This window comes from Triticum dicoccoides, chromosome 1B, assembly GCF_002162155.2.
Source record: "Triticum dicoccoides isolate Atlit2015 ecotype Zavitan chromosome 1B, WEW_v2.0, whole genome shotgun sequence".
NCBI classification, from domain to species: domain Eukaryota; kingdom Viridiplantae; phylum Streptophyta; class Magnoliopsida; order Poales; family Poaceae; genus Triticum; species Triticum dicoccoides.
Window position 1 is genome coordinate 209,718,505 of NC_041381.1, and position 12,784 is coordinate 209,731,288.

Consider the following 12,784-nt stretch of genomic DNA (forward strand, 5'->3'; position numbering starts at 1 on the left):
GCAAGGCGGTCTCCTTTCAAGACACCTTCATAATATAGCTCTGGCTTGCGGTGCTCCTTTCCCTCCGGCGGTCCCTCGGTCATCAGCTTTTCCGCATCCATCTTCCCCCAATGCACCTTTGCACGGGCGAAGGCCATTCGAGCACCTTCTATGCAGACTGACCGCTTGATGACTTCGAGTCGAGGGCAGGCACTCACAAGCCGCTTCACGAGCCCGAAGTAACTGCTCGGAATCGGCTCGGCAGGCCATAGCCGGATAATTAAATCTTGCATGGCTAGCTTGGCCGCCTTGTGCAGTTCGACCAGCTGCTTCAGTTGATCGGAGAAAGGCACCGTATAATTCAGCGCCAGATACTGCATCCAGAAGAGCTTATCCGCAGTATTCCTCTCTTCGGCTCGGTAGAATTGGGCGGCATCAGATATGCTACGGCAGATCTGCAAATACCCCTGGAGATATCAAAATTTAAATTCTCAACTTGATTTTCTCCTTTCAAATACCCGCTTTGTATAGAAAGAGCCTTACCAGCCGCAATCTTCCTCGCCTCCTGGATTTCCTTCAGGGCACCTTGGGCTTCCCCCCGGGCATCACTTGCGGCTTGGCGAGCCTGGGAGAGTTCGGATTCTTTCCCTGATAAACTCTGCTCCAAGGTCTCCAATTTCTTCACGGCCTCCTGAAGCTCTCGACCAACTTCAATAACTCTGGCCTCGTGCTTCTCACGGAGAGCCTACTCTGTGGCTGCCTTCTTCTCGGCTTCGGTCACAACCATTTTAAGAGCCTCAATTTTGGCCATCGCCCCTAGAGCACATCATAAAAAAATTCATCATGCACACTTATTCATTTGTGCTAAATAAACAAGGTTTCTGCATACCATGGTTATCCTCCAGCTGTTTCTTCACTTGGCCAAGTTCTCCTTCGGCCTGCTCCAGACTATGCCTCAGTCCGGACACTTCCACGGCATGAGAGGTGGCAGACGCTACAGACGTTTGCTTATTAAAAAAAGAGATAGATGTCATCAAGTAAGTCTCCTGCGAACATAAATTTGATCCTCTGTCCGGTTCTTTGTTTCACAGAACAGTGTATCAGGGGCTGCGATCTATACCATGACACTCTTTCAAACCTCATAAAACATACCTCAAAGCCTCTCATGAGGCTGATACAGGATTCATTCAGTCCACTCTCAGCAGACTGAATATTTTCAATCACCGCACCCATAAGGGCACGATGTTCATCAACGATGGAGGCGCACTTCAGCGCTGCCAATAAAGCATCCATCACCTCTGGTTGGATAGAGGTTGCCGGTGGAACAGACACACCCTCTTCAGCCGATGGAGGCCGCCTGTCTGATTCTGGGGCCTTATTGGTCTCCAGTATCGTGTCCGGCTGGGGGCTGGATTCAAGACGACCCCCGCCGTCAACATCCACGGGAGCCTTCTCTCCCGTGTGTTCGTACCCTGAAGTTTGGCCTCCTAGCACCGCCTTTGCGATCTCCCACCCTCCATGGCCTGGGTCCTTCTAGGACGAAACCTCGGTGTCATTCACACATCTGGGGGAGGGGACCTTCGGGGGTGTCCCGCTCTCCATGGCATCTGAACCCAGCAAGTCCTCCGACGACGATGGTTCAGCGCCGGACCTCACATGACTGTAAGAAGTATGGCTCAGATTAAAGTGTTATGCCATGGCGAGTCTCGACGCGTAAGCATGTTCGGATTTTATACTCACGAGTTCACCAGGGGCTGGACCCTGGGATCTGATACGTCTCCAACGTATCTATAATTTTTGATTGCTCCATGCTACTTTATCTACTATTTTGGACTATATTGGGCTTTATATTCCACTTTTATATTACTTTTGGGACTAACCTATTAACCGGAGGCCCAGCCCAGAATTGCTGTTTTTTGTCGTTTTCAGTACTTCGAAGAAAGAGAATATCAAACGGAGTCCAAACGGAATGAAACCTTCGGGATCGTGATTTTCCAACCGAACATGACCCAGGAGACTTGGACCCTACTCCAAGAAGTCTCCGAGGAGGTCACGAGAGTGGGAGGCACGCCCTCCTGGGCGCTCCCCCTACCTCGTGGGCCCCTCGGAGCTCCACCGACGTACTCCTTCCTCCTATATATACCTATGTATCCCCGAACAATCAGAACAGGAGCCAAAAACCTAATTCCACCGCCGCAACCTTCCATATCGACGAGATCCCATCTTGGGGCCTATTCCAGTGAAGTGTGAGTAGTTTACTTTAGACCTTCGGGTCCATAGCTAGTAGCTAGATGGCTTCTTCTCTCTTTTTGGATCTCAATACAATGTTCTCCCCCTCTTTTGTGGAGATCTATTCGATGTAATCTTCTTTTTGCGTTGTGTTTGTTGAGACCGATGAATTGTGGGTTTATGATCCAGTATTATCTATAGAAAATATTTGATTCTTCTCTGAATTCTTTTATGTATGATTGAGTTATCTTTGCAAGTCTCTTCGAATTATCTTTTTGGTTTGGCCAACTAGGTTGGTAGTTCTTGCAATGGGAGAAGTGCTTAGCTTTGGGTTCAATCTTGCGGTGTCCTTACTCAGTGACAGAAAGAGTTGCAAGGCATGTATTGTATTGTTGCCATCGAGGATAACAAGATGGTTTTTTATCATATTGCATGAATTTATCCCTCTACATCATGTCATCTTGCTTACGGCGTTACTCTGTTTTTACTTAATACTCTAGATGCATGCTGGATAGCAGTCGATGAGTGGAGTAATAGTAGTAGATGAAGAATCATTTCGATCTACTTGTTTTGGACGTGATGCCTATATACATGATCATTGCCTAGATATACTAATAACTATGCTCAATTCTGTCAATTGCTCAACAGTAATTTGTTCACCCACCATAGAATACTTATGCTCTTGAGAGAAGCCACTAGTGAAATCTATGGCCCCCGGGTCTATTCTCATCATATCAGTCTATATCACTTTATTTACTTGCTTTGTTTTTACTTTTCCTTTATCTTTTACTTTGCATCTATCTATCAAAAATACCAAAAATATTATCTCTATCAGATCTCACTCTCTGACTGTGAAGGGATTGACAACCCCTAAGCGTTGGTTGCGAGTTGCTATCATTTTGTGTAGGTACGAGGGACTTGTGCGTGGTCTCCTACTGGATTGATACCTTGGTTCTCAAAAACTGAGGGAAATACTTACGCTACTTTACTGCATCATCCTCTCCTCTTCGGGGAAATCCAACGCAGTGCTCAAGAGGTAGCAAGAAGAATTTCTGGCGCCGTTGCCGGGGAGGCTCGCGCAAGCAAGTCAACCATACCAAGTACCCATCACAAGCCATATCTCTCACATTACATTATTTGCCATTTGCCTCTCGTTTTCCTCTCCCCCACTTCACCCTTGCCGTTTTATTTGCCCTCTCTTTCCCAATCTCCACCTCTCTTTCCCGTTTGCCTTTTTCCCGTTGCCTTTTTGTTTGCTTGTGTGTTGGATTACTTGTTGCCATGGCGCAAGATAATACCAAATTGTGTGATTTCTCGAATACCAATAATAATGATTTCCTTATTACTCCGATTGCTCCTCTTAATAATGATGAGTCTTGTGAAATCAATACCGCTTTGTTGAATCTTGTTATGAAAGATCAATTCACCGGCCTTCCTAGTGAAGATGCCGCTACTCATCTAAACAATTTTGTTGATTTGTGTGATATGCAAAAGAAGAAAGATATAGATAACAATATTGTCAAGTTGAAATTATTTCCGTTTTCACTTGGAGATCGTGCTAAAGTTTGGTTTTCATCTTTGCCTAAAAATAGTATTGATTCTTGGAACAAGTGCAAAGATGCTTTTATCTCTAAGTATTTTCCTCCCGCTAAGATTATCACTCTTAGGAACGATATCATGAATTTTAAACAACTTGATCATGAGCATGTTTCCCAATCTTGCGAAAGAATGAAATTAATTCTTCGCAATTGCCCTACTCATGGTTTGAATTTATGGATGATCATACAAAATTTTTATGCCGGATTGAATTTTGCTTCTAGAAATCTTTTAGATTCGGCCGCGGGAGGCACTTTTATGGAAATTACGTTAGGGGATGCTACCAAATTGCTTAATAATATTATGGCTAATTATTCTCAATGGCACAACGAAAGATCTTCTAGTAAAAAAGTGCATGCTATAGAAGAAATCAATGTTTTGAGTGAAAAGATGGATGAACTTATGAAGATGTTTGCTCCTAAAAATACTCCTCTTGATCCCAATGATATGCCTTTATCTACTTTGCTTGAGAATAATAATGAATCTATGGATGTGAATTTTGTTGGTAGGAATAGTTTTGGAAACAACGCTTATAGAGGGAATTTTAATCCTAGGCCTTATCCTAGTAATCCTTCTACTAATTATGGAAATTCCTACAATAACTCTTATGGAAATTTTAATAAGATGCCCTCTTAATTTGAGAGTAGTGTTAAAGAGTTTATGAATTCACAAAAGAATTTTAGTGCTTTGCTTGAAGAGAAATTGCTTAAAGTTGATGATTTAGCTAGGAACATTGATAGAATTTCTCTTGAAATTGATTCTTTAAAGCTTAGATCTATTCCTCCTAAGCATGATATCAATGAGTCTCTCAAAGCCATGAGAATTTCCATTGATGAGTGCAACGAAAGAACCGCTAGGATGCGTGCTTCCAAAGATGCCTTTATTAAAGCATGTTCTTCCAATCCCTACGAAAATCAAGATGAAGATCTAAAAGTTATTGATGTGTCCCCCATTAAATATTTGTTTTGCAATATGAATCTTGATGAATCTGAAGATTATCTTCCTTTACCTAGAAGGCGTTCTAAAAATTCAGAGTTTCTAGATCTTGATGATGAAATTGATGAAAGTGGCATTGAAATAAATAAAAACCGTGATGTTGCTAAACTCACTATTTTGGATCTCAAGGAATTTAATTATGAAAATTGCTCTTTGATTGGTTGTATTTCCCTGTTGCAATCCCTGCTAGATTCTCCTCATGCTTATAGTCAAAATAAAGCCTTTACCGAACACATTGTTGATGCCTTGATGCAATCTTATGAAGAAAAACTTGAGTTGAAAGTTTCTATCCCTAAAAAATTCTATGATGAGTGGGAACCTACTATTAAAATTAAAATTAAAGATTTTGAGTTTCATGCTTTGTGTGATTTGGGTGCTAGTGTCTCTACTATCCCCAAAACGTTATGTGATTTGCTAGATTTCCGTGATTTTGATGATTGCTCTCTAAACTTGCATCTTGCGGATTCCACTATTAAAAAGCCTATGGGAAGAATTAATGATGTTCTTATTGTTGGAAATAGGAATTATGTGCCCGTAGATTTTATCGTTCTTGATATAGATTGCAATCCTTCATGTCCTATTATTTTTGGTAGACCTTTCCTTAGAACGATTGGTGCAATTATTGATATGAAGGGATATTAGATTCCAATTTCCCTTAAAGAAGGATATGGGACACTTCCATAGAAAGAAAATAAAATGACCATATGAATCTATCATGAGAGCCACTTATGGATTGCCTACCAAAGATGGCAATACCTAGATCTATCCTTGCTTTTATGCCTAGCTAGGGGCGTTAAACGATAGCGCTTGTTGGGAGGCAACCCAATTTTATTTTAGGTTTTTTGTTTTTGCTTCTGTTTAGGAATAAATAATCCATCTACCTTCTGTTTGGATGTGGTTTTACGTTTTAATTAGTGTTTGTGCCAAGTAGGACCTATAGGATAACCTACGATGATAGTTGATTTGATTCTGCTGAAAAACAGAAACTTTGCACGCACGAATTTAGTTATTATAAATCACAGGAACGTTCTTTTGTGTTGATTCTTTTTGCTTCTGATCAATAAACACATTTTCCAGGACTTCCTATTTTGGTAGAATTTTTAGAGCTCCATAAGTTTGCGTTAGTTACATATTTCTACAGACTGTTCTGTTTTCGACAGATTCTGTTTTTCGTGTGTTGTTTGCTTATTTAGATGAACCTATGGCTAGTAAATTAGTTTATAAACCATAGAGAAGTTGGAATACAGTAGGTTTAACACCAATATAAATAAAGAATAAGTTCATTACAGTACCTTTAAGTAGTCTTTTGTTTTCTTTCTCTAACGGAGCTCACGAGATTTCTATTGAGTTTTGTGTTGTGAAGTTTTCAAGTTTTGGGTGAATTCTTTTGATGGATTATGGAACAAGGAGTGGCAAGAGCCTAAGCTTGGGGATGCCCATTGCAGCCCCAAGATAATCCAAGGACACCAAAAAGTCAAAGCATGGGGATGCCCCAGAAGTCATCCCCTCTTTCGTCCACTTCCATCGGTAATTTACTTGGAGCTATATTTTTATTCACCAACATGATATGTGTTTTGCTTGGAGCGTCTTGTATTATTTGTGTGTTTGCTTGTTAGTTTACCACAATCATCCTTGCTGTACACATCTTTTGAGAGAGCCATACATGAATTGGAATTTGTTAGAATACTCTATGTGCTTCACTTATATCTTTTGAGCTTGATAGTTTTGGTCATAGTGCTTCACTTATATCTTTTGAGCGTGATAATTTTTGCTCTAGTACTTCACTTAGATCTTTAAGAGCACGGTGGTGGATTTGTTTTAAAGAAACTATTTGATCTCTCATGCTTCACTTAGATTATTTTGAGAGTCTTTAATAGCATGGTAATTTGCTTAATGTTAATATATTTTGTGTTCAAGATATGCGAAACTTTCTTTTGAGTGAATTGAATACTAAGATAAGTTTGATGCTTGATAATTGTTTTGAGATATGGAGGTGATAATGTCAAAGTCGTGCTAGTTGGGTGATTATGAATTTGAGAAATACTTGTGTTGAATTTTGCAAGTCTTGTAGCATGCACGTATGGTTAAAGTTGTGTAACAAATTTGAAGCATGAAGTGTACCTGGCTTGTGCATCCTTATGAGTGGCGGTCGGGGACGAGTGATGGTATTTTCCTACCAATCTATTCCCCTAGGAGCATGCACGTAGTACTTGAATTTTTGATGACTTCTAAATTTTTGCAATAAGTATATGAGTTCTTTTGACTAATGTTGAGTCCATGGATTATACGCACTCTCACCTTTCCACCTTTGCTAGCCTCTTCAGTACCGTGCATTGCCCTTTCTCACCTTGAGAGTTGGCGCAAACTTCGCCGGTGCATCCAAACCCCATGGTACGATACGCTCTATCACACATAAACCTCCTTATATCTTCCTCAAAACAGCCACCATACCTACCTATCATGGCATTTCCATAGCCATTCCGAGATATATTGCCATGCAACTTCCACCACCATCATCATGACATGCATTACTTTTGTCATATTGCCATTGCATGATCTTGTAGTTGACATCATATTTGTGGCAAAGCCACCATGCATTATTTTCCATACATGTCACTCTTGATTCATTGCACCATCCCGGTACACCGTCGGAGGCATTCATATAGAGTCATATCTTGTTCTAAGTTTCGAGTTGTAATCCTTGTGTTGTAATCAATAGAAGTGTGATGATCATCATTATTAGAGCATTGCCCAAAAAAGGGAAAGGCCAAAAAGAAAAAAAGAAAGGCCCAAAAAATAAAAAAAATAAAAAAGGGGCAATGCCACTATCTCTTTTTCCACACTTGTGCTTCAAAGTAGCACCTTGTTCTTCATGTAGTGAGTCTCATATATTGTGCTTCAAAGTAGCACCTTGTTCCTCATGTAGTGAGTCTCATAAGTTGTCTTTTTCATACTAGTGTGAATTTTTCATTATAGAACTTGGCTTGTATATTCCTACAATGGGCTTCCTCAAATGCCCTAGGTCTTCATGAGCAAGCAAGTTGGATGCACACCCACTAGTTTTCTTTTGTTGAGCATTCATAGCTCTAGTGCATCCGTTGCATGGAAATCCCTACTCACTCACATCGATATCTATTGATGGGCATCTCCATAGCCCGTTGATACGCCTAGTTGATGTGAGACTTTCTCCTTTTTTGGCTTCTCCACACAATCCCCATCATCATATTCTATTCCACCCATAGTGCTATATCCATGGCTCATGCTCATGTATTGCGTGAAGGTTGAAAAAGTTTGAGATTATTTAAGTATGAAACAATTGCTTGGCTTGTCATCGGGGGTATAGAAGTTGGGAACATATTTGTGTGACGAAAATGAAGCATAGCTTAACTATATGATTTTGTAGGGATGAAGTTTCTTTTGCCATGTTATTTTGAGAAGACATGATTGCTTTGATTAGTATGCTTGAAGTATTATTATTTTTGTGTCAATATGAACTTTTGTCTTGAATCTTTCGGATCTGAATATTCATATCACAATTAAGAAGATTTACATTCAAACTATGCCAAAGTATCACTCCGCATCAAAACTTCTTTTTTATCATTTACCTAGTCGAGGATGAGCAGGAATTAAGCTTGGGAATGCTTGATACGTCTCCAACGTATCTATAATTTTTGATTGCTCCATGCTACTTTATCTACTATTTTGGACTATATTGGGCTTTATTTTCCACTTTTATATTACTTTTGGGACTAACCTATTAACCGGAGGCCCAGCCCAGAATTGCTGTTTTGCCTTTTTCAGTATTTCGAAGAAACAGAATATCAAACGGAGTCCAAACGGAATGAAACCTTTGGGATCGTGATTTTCCAACCAAACGTGACCCAGGAGACTTGGACCCTACTCCAAGAAGTCTCCGAGGAGGTCACGAGGGTGGGAGGCGCGCCCCCCTAGGCGCGCCCCCTACCTCGTGGGCCCCTTGGAGCTCCAGCGACGTACTCCTTCCTCCTATATATACTTACGTATCCCCGAACGATCAGAACAGGAGCCAAAAACCTAATTCCACCGCCGCAACCTTCGGTATCCACAAGATCCCATCTTGGGGCCTGTTCCGGAGCTCCACCGGAGGGGGCATCCACCACGGAGGGCTTCTACATCATCACCATAGCCCCTCCGATGAAGTGTGAGTAGTTTACTTCAGACCTTCGGGTCCATAGCTAGTAGCTAGATGGCTTCTTCTCTCTTTTTGGATCTCAATACAATGTTCACCCCCTCTCTCGTGGAGATCTATTCGATGTAATCTTCTTTTTGCGATGTGTTTGTTGAGAAGGGGAGTTTTTCCCCTTTTAGGCGACTCGGCCTCCAAGGATGTGGAGGCCGTCCTTTTCTTTCTCCCCCCCATGGGGGATTCATCTCCCTCCTCCTCCTCGTCCTCTTCGGAGGAAGAATGAGCATTGGAGTCTTCGGATTTTGTGTCCGAAGCACCACAACAACGGAGGCCGCCCCTGGTCTTCTTGGCCTAATTTCGGCCTTCTTCTTCGGTGCCGTGTAAGGCGCCGGGACCAGCATCTTCATCAGAAGTGGGCCGGCCGGTTCTTCTAGCAATGGGGCCGGACAGTAGATCCGCCCCGCCTGCTTCGCCCAGCCCTAGGAAATTTTTGGGAAACACATTAAGCATTTTCCTAAGGATATGCAAATAAAACATATGAATTGTCAATGTACAATTATTTACCGAACTTGTAGGGCGGGACAGTTGTTACCCGCGGTCCTCGGCGGAGTCCGGCCACAATTTGCCGGACTTGAAAAGCACCTTCCAGATGTCCTGATGCGAGGAGCCAAAGAGTTCTAGGAAGGTCTGGTGCTTGGCCGGGTCGAACTCCCATAAATTGCAAGCCCAGTGTTGACAAGGTAGAATCCGGCGAACTAACATCACCTGAACTACATTGATGAGCTTGATGTTCTTGTCTTCCATGTCTTGAACGCGTGTCTGGAGCACTGATAGTTTGTCAGACGAAGCCCAGTCCAGGCCCTTCTTGGGCCAGGACGTAAGTCGCAGGGGGGCGCCGGATCTGAACTCTGGAGAGGCGGCCATTCCTTGCCGCGCGGCTCGGTGATGTAAAACCACTTCTGCTGCCACTCCTTGATGTAATCATTGAAAGTACATGTTGGCCATGTAACGTTGGGCATCTTACTCACCATGGCGCCTCCGCACTCGGCATGCTTGCCGCTCACTACCTTGGGCTTCACATTAAAAACTTTCAGCCATAAGCCGAAATGTGGCGGGATGTAGAGAAAGGCCTCGCACATGACGATGAATGTCGAGATGTTGAGGAAGGAGTTGGGGATATATCATGAAAATCAATCCCGTAATAATACATGATGTCGCGAGCGAATGGGTGGAGGGGAAACCCTAGCCCGCGGATGAAATGAGGGAGGAATACCACCCTCTCATGGGGTTCCGGAGTAGGGACGATCTGTCCCGCCGTCGGTAGACGGTGGCCGGTTCTTTTGGCCAAATACCCGGCCCCCCGAAGTTTTTTGATATCCTTCTCCCAGACGGTAGAGGCCATCCACTTGCCTCCTGCTCCAGATCCGGACATTTTCGGGAAACCTTTTTGGGCGGAGAAGACGAACGCTTGGGCACTAGGGCTCGAGCGAAAAGGATGGATGAGCAGAGGAAGAAGAAGGCATGGGTGAAAAAGGGAGTTCTTATCCCCTTATAAAGGCAGCGGAGATCATGCGCCTCCCCACTTGCCCGGTAAATTCGCTTATTCCCCAAGCGCCATGATTAATGGCATGGTTGGGTTACCCACACCCATATTGATGAGAATCCCATGATAAGGGGACATGATCTCTGCTTCGACAAGACGTGCCAATAAAACTGCCTCGTGATATGTGCGGTAGCTGGTTGTCAAAAACGGTTCAAATAATGACCGGGTCGTGGCGTGATGTCACGCTATGAAAAGTTGTCAGCAAATTAGATTTGTGTAATATTATGATCTCTACGATGGTATGTGGAATTTGTTTTGCAGAGCCGGACACGATCCTTGTGTTCAAAATCTTCAATGGAGTATTCGGAGAAGGAACCCGCCTTGCAATGCCAAAGACAATCTGCGTGTCGGACTCATCGTCACTGAAGCCTAGTTCAGGGGCTACTGAGGCAGTCCAGGATTAAGGTCCTCGGACAGCGGGACTATATACTTTGGCCAGACTGTTGGACTATGAAGATACAAGATCGAAGACTTCGTCTCGTGTCCGGATGGGACTCTCCTTTACATGGAAGGCAAGCTTGGCAATTTGGATATGTAGATCTCCTTCTCTGTAACTGATTTTGTGTAACCCTAGCCCCCTCCGGTGTCTATATAAACCAGAGGGTTTAGTCCGTAGGACAACAACAATCATAATCATAGGCTAGCTTCTAGGGTTTAGCCTCTACGATCTCATGGTAGATCAACTCTTGTAATACTCATATCATCAACATCAATCAAGCAGGAAGTAGGGTATTACCTCCATTGAGAGGTCCCGAACCTGGGTAAACATCGTGTCCCCTTCCTCATGTTACCATTAGCCTTAGATGCATAGTTAGGGACCCCCTACCCGAGATCCGCCGGTTTTGACACTGATAGTCACCATCTGCGCCTACCCTCTGGTTTCTTCCTTCTTGCTAGACAGCGGCGTCGTTCTGATCCTGGGGAGGCGTCGGACTCCAGTTGTGCCCGCCTTCTGCCTCTTCGTCCTCATCCTGTAGGAGATGGGTAGGGGCAAAGGCATCATGGGTCACTTATCTTTTTTTAATCTTAAATCTGTAGGCACTTGCCAAATTTTAATTCAAATAATGTAATCTCTCGTGTCCATGCTTGTGTTCTGTAATGCTTGTACTTGTATCAGCATGCTAATGAAAAAGATGAACCTTGTCGGGGACCTGTGCATGTATATGTCCATGCAGAGGTGAGATGCCTCTTTAGTGTAAATAAATGAGTTTGTCCCGGCAGGCTATCTTGCCGGCACCCTTTTTGTCTGCCAGAGAGCCATATGTGTCGGGCTATAGACAAAGGGGCCAGCCCCCTCACCAACTTCCTTTTACCAAAGGCAACTGCGACCATCTTGACTGAAGCAACTTTCGAGTCGGGAATGGGAGCACCTAAGTCCAAAAAGAGCAGCGAGGTTTTCTAATGCATAAGTTATAGCTTATAGAACATGAATGGACAAGAGGTAGAACTTATTTGTTTGGCTTGCCGGGGATCGTAGTGCCGGGCAATCTCCTCAACTCCTTGTTGAAGCCAAGTCCACGGTAAGAACCTGCAGCTTCATGCAGATGACAATAAATGCAGGATGTGATCCAATCTATATGCATATGCAGATGCTCATAAAAATAGTTATGCAGTGATCTGAAATGCTCATGCATGCATGAAATCCAGGTTGTGGGCCCCCTACAGCGCTTCTTTATTTTCTCTTGCACGGGGTCATTGCCCCGGCTTTGTACAAGGGGTTACAAGCAGTTGAGGCAAGGCCTATACAAATGGGTGGCTGTCGGGCAGGGCCCGGCAGCCTCACGCCTTACGGGTAGAACTTGCGGAGATGCTCAATATTCCATGAGTTTTGCAACAGAGTGCAATCTTCGGTCTCCAAATGGACTGCGCCAGGTCTAGTGATTTGAACTACCCGGTAAGGGCCTTCCCACTTCGGTGACAACATGTGTGTACCCTTGGTAGACTGAACGCGCATAAGGACAAGATCACCTTCCTCAAAAGACCGGGCATGAACCCTGCGGCTATGATAGCAACGCAGGGCTTGCTGATAGCGTGCAGCACGCGTAGCATCCCGGAGATGGTTCTCCTCAAGTAGCACAGCATTGGCACGCTGGTGCTAATCTTGCACGATTTCATCGTAAGCAATTGTGTCGTGTTTAATTATTTCAGTTATGAAAAAATGTATTGTTCAATAGGGCTATGTGATGCTTAAGTATGAATTGTCCACTTCAATTTCA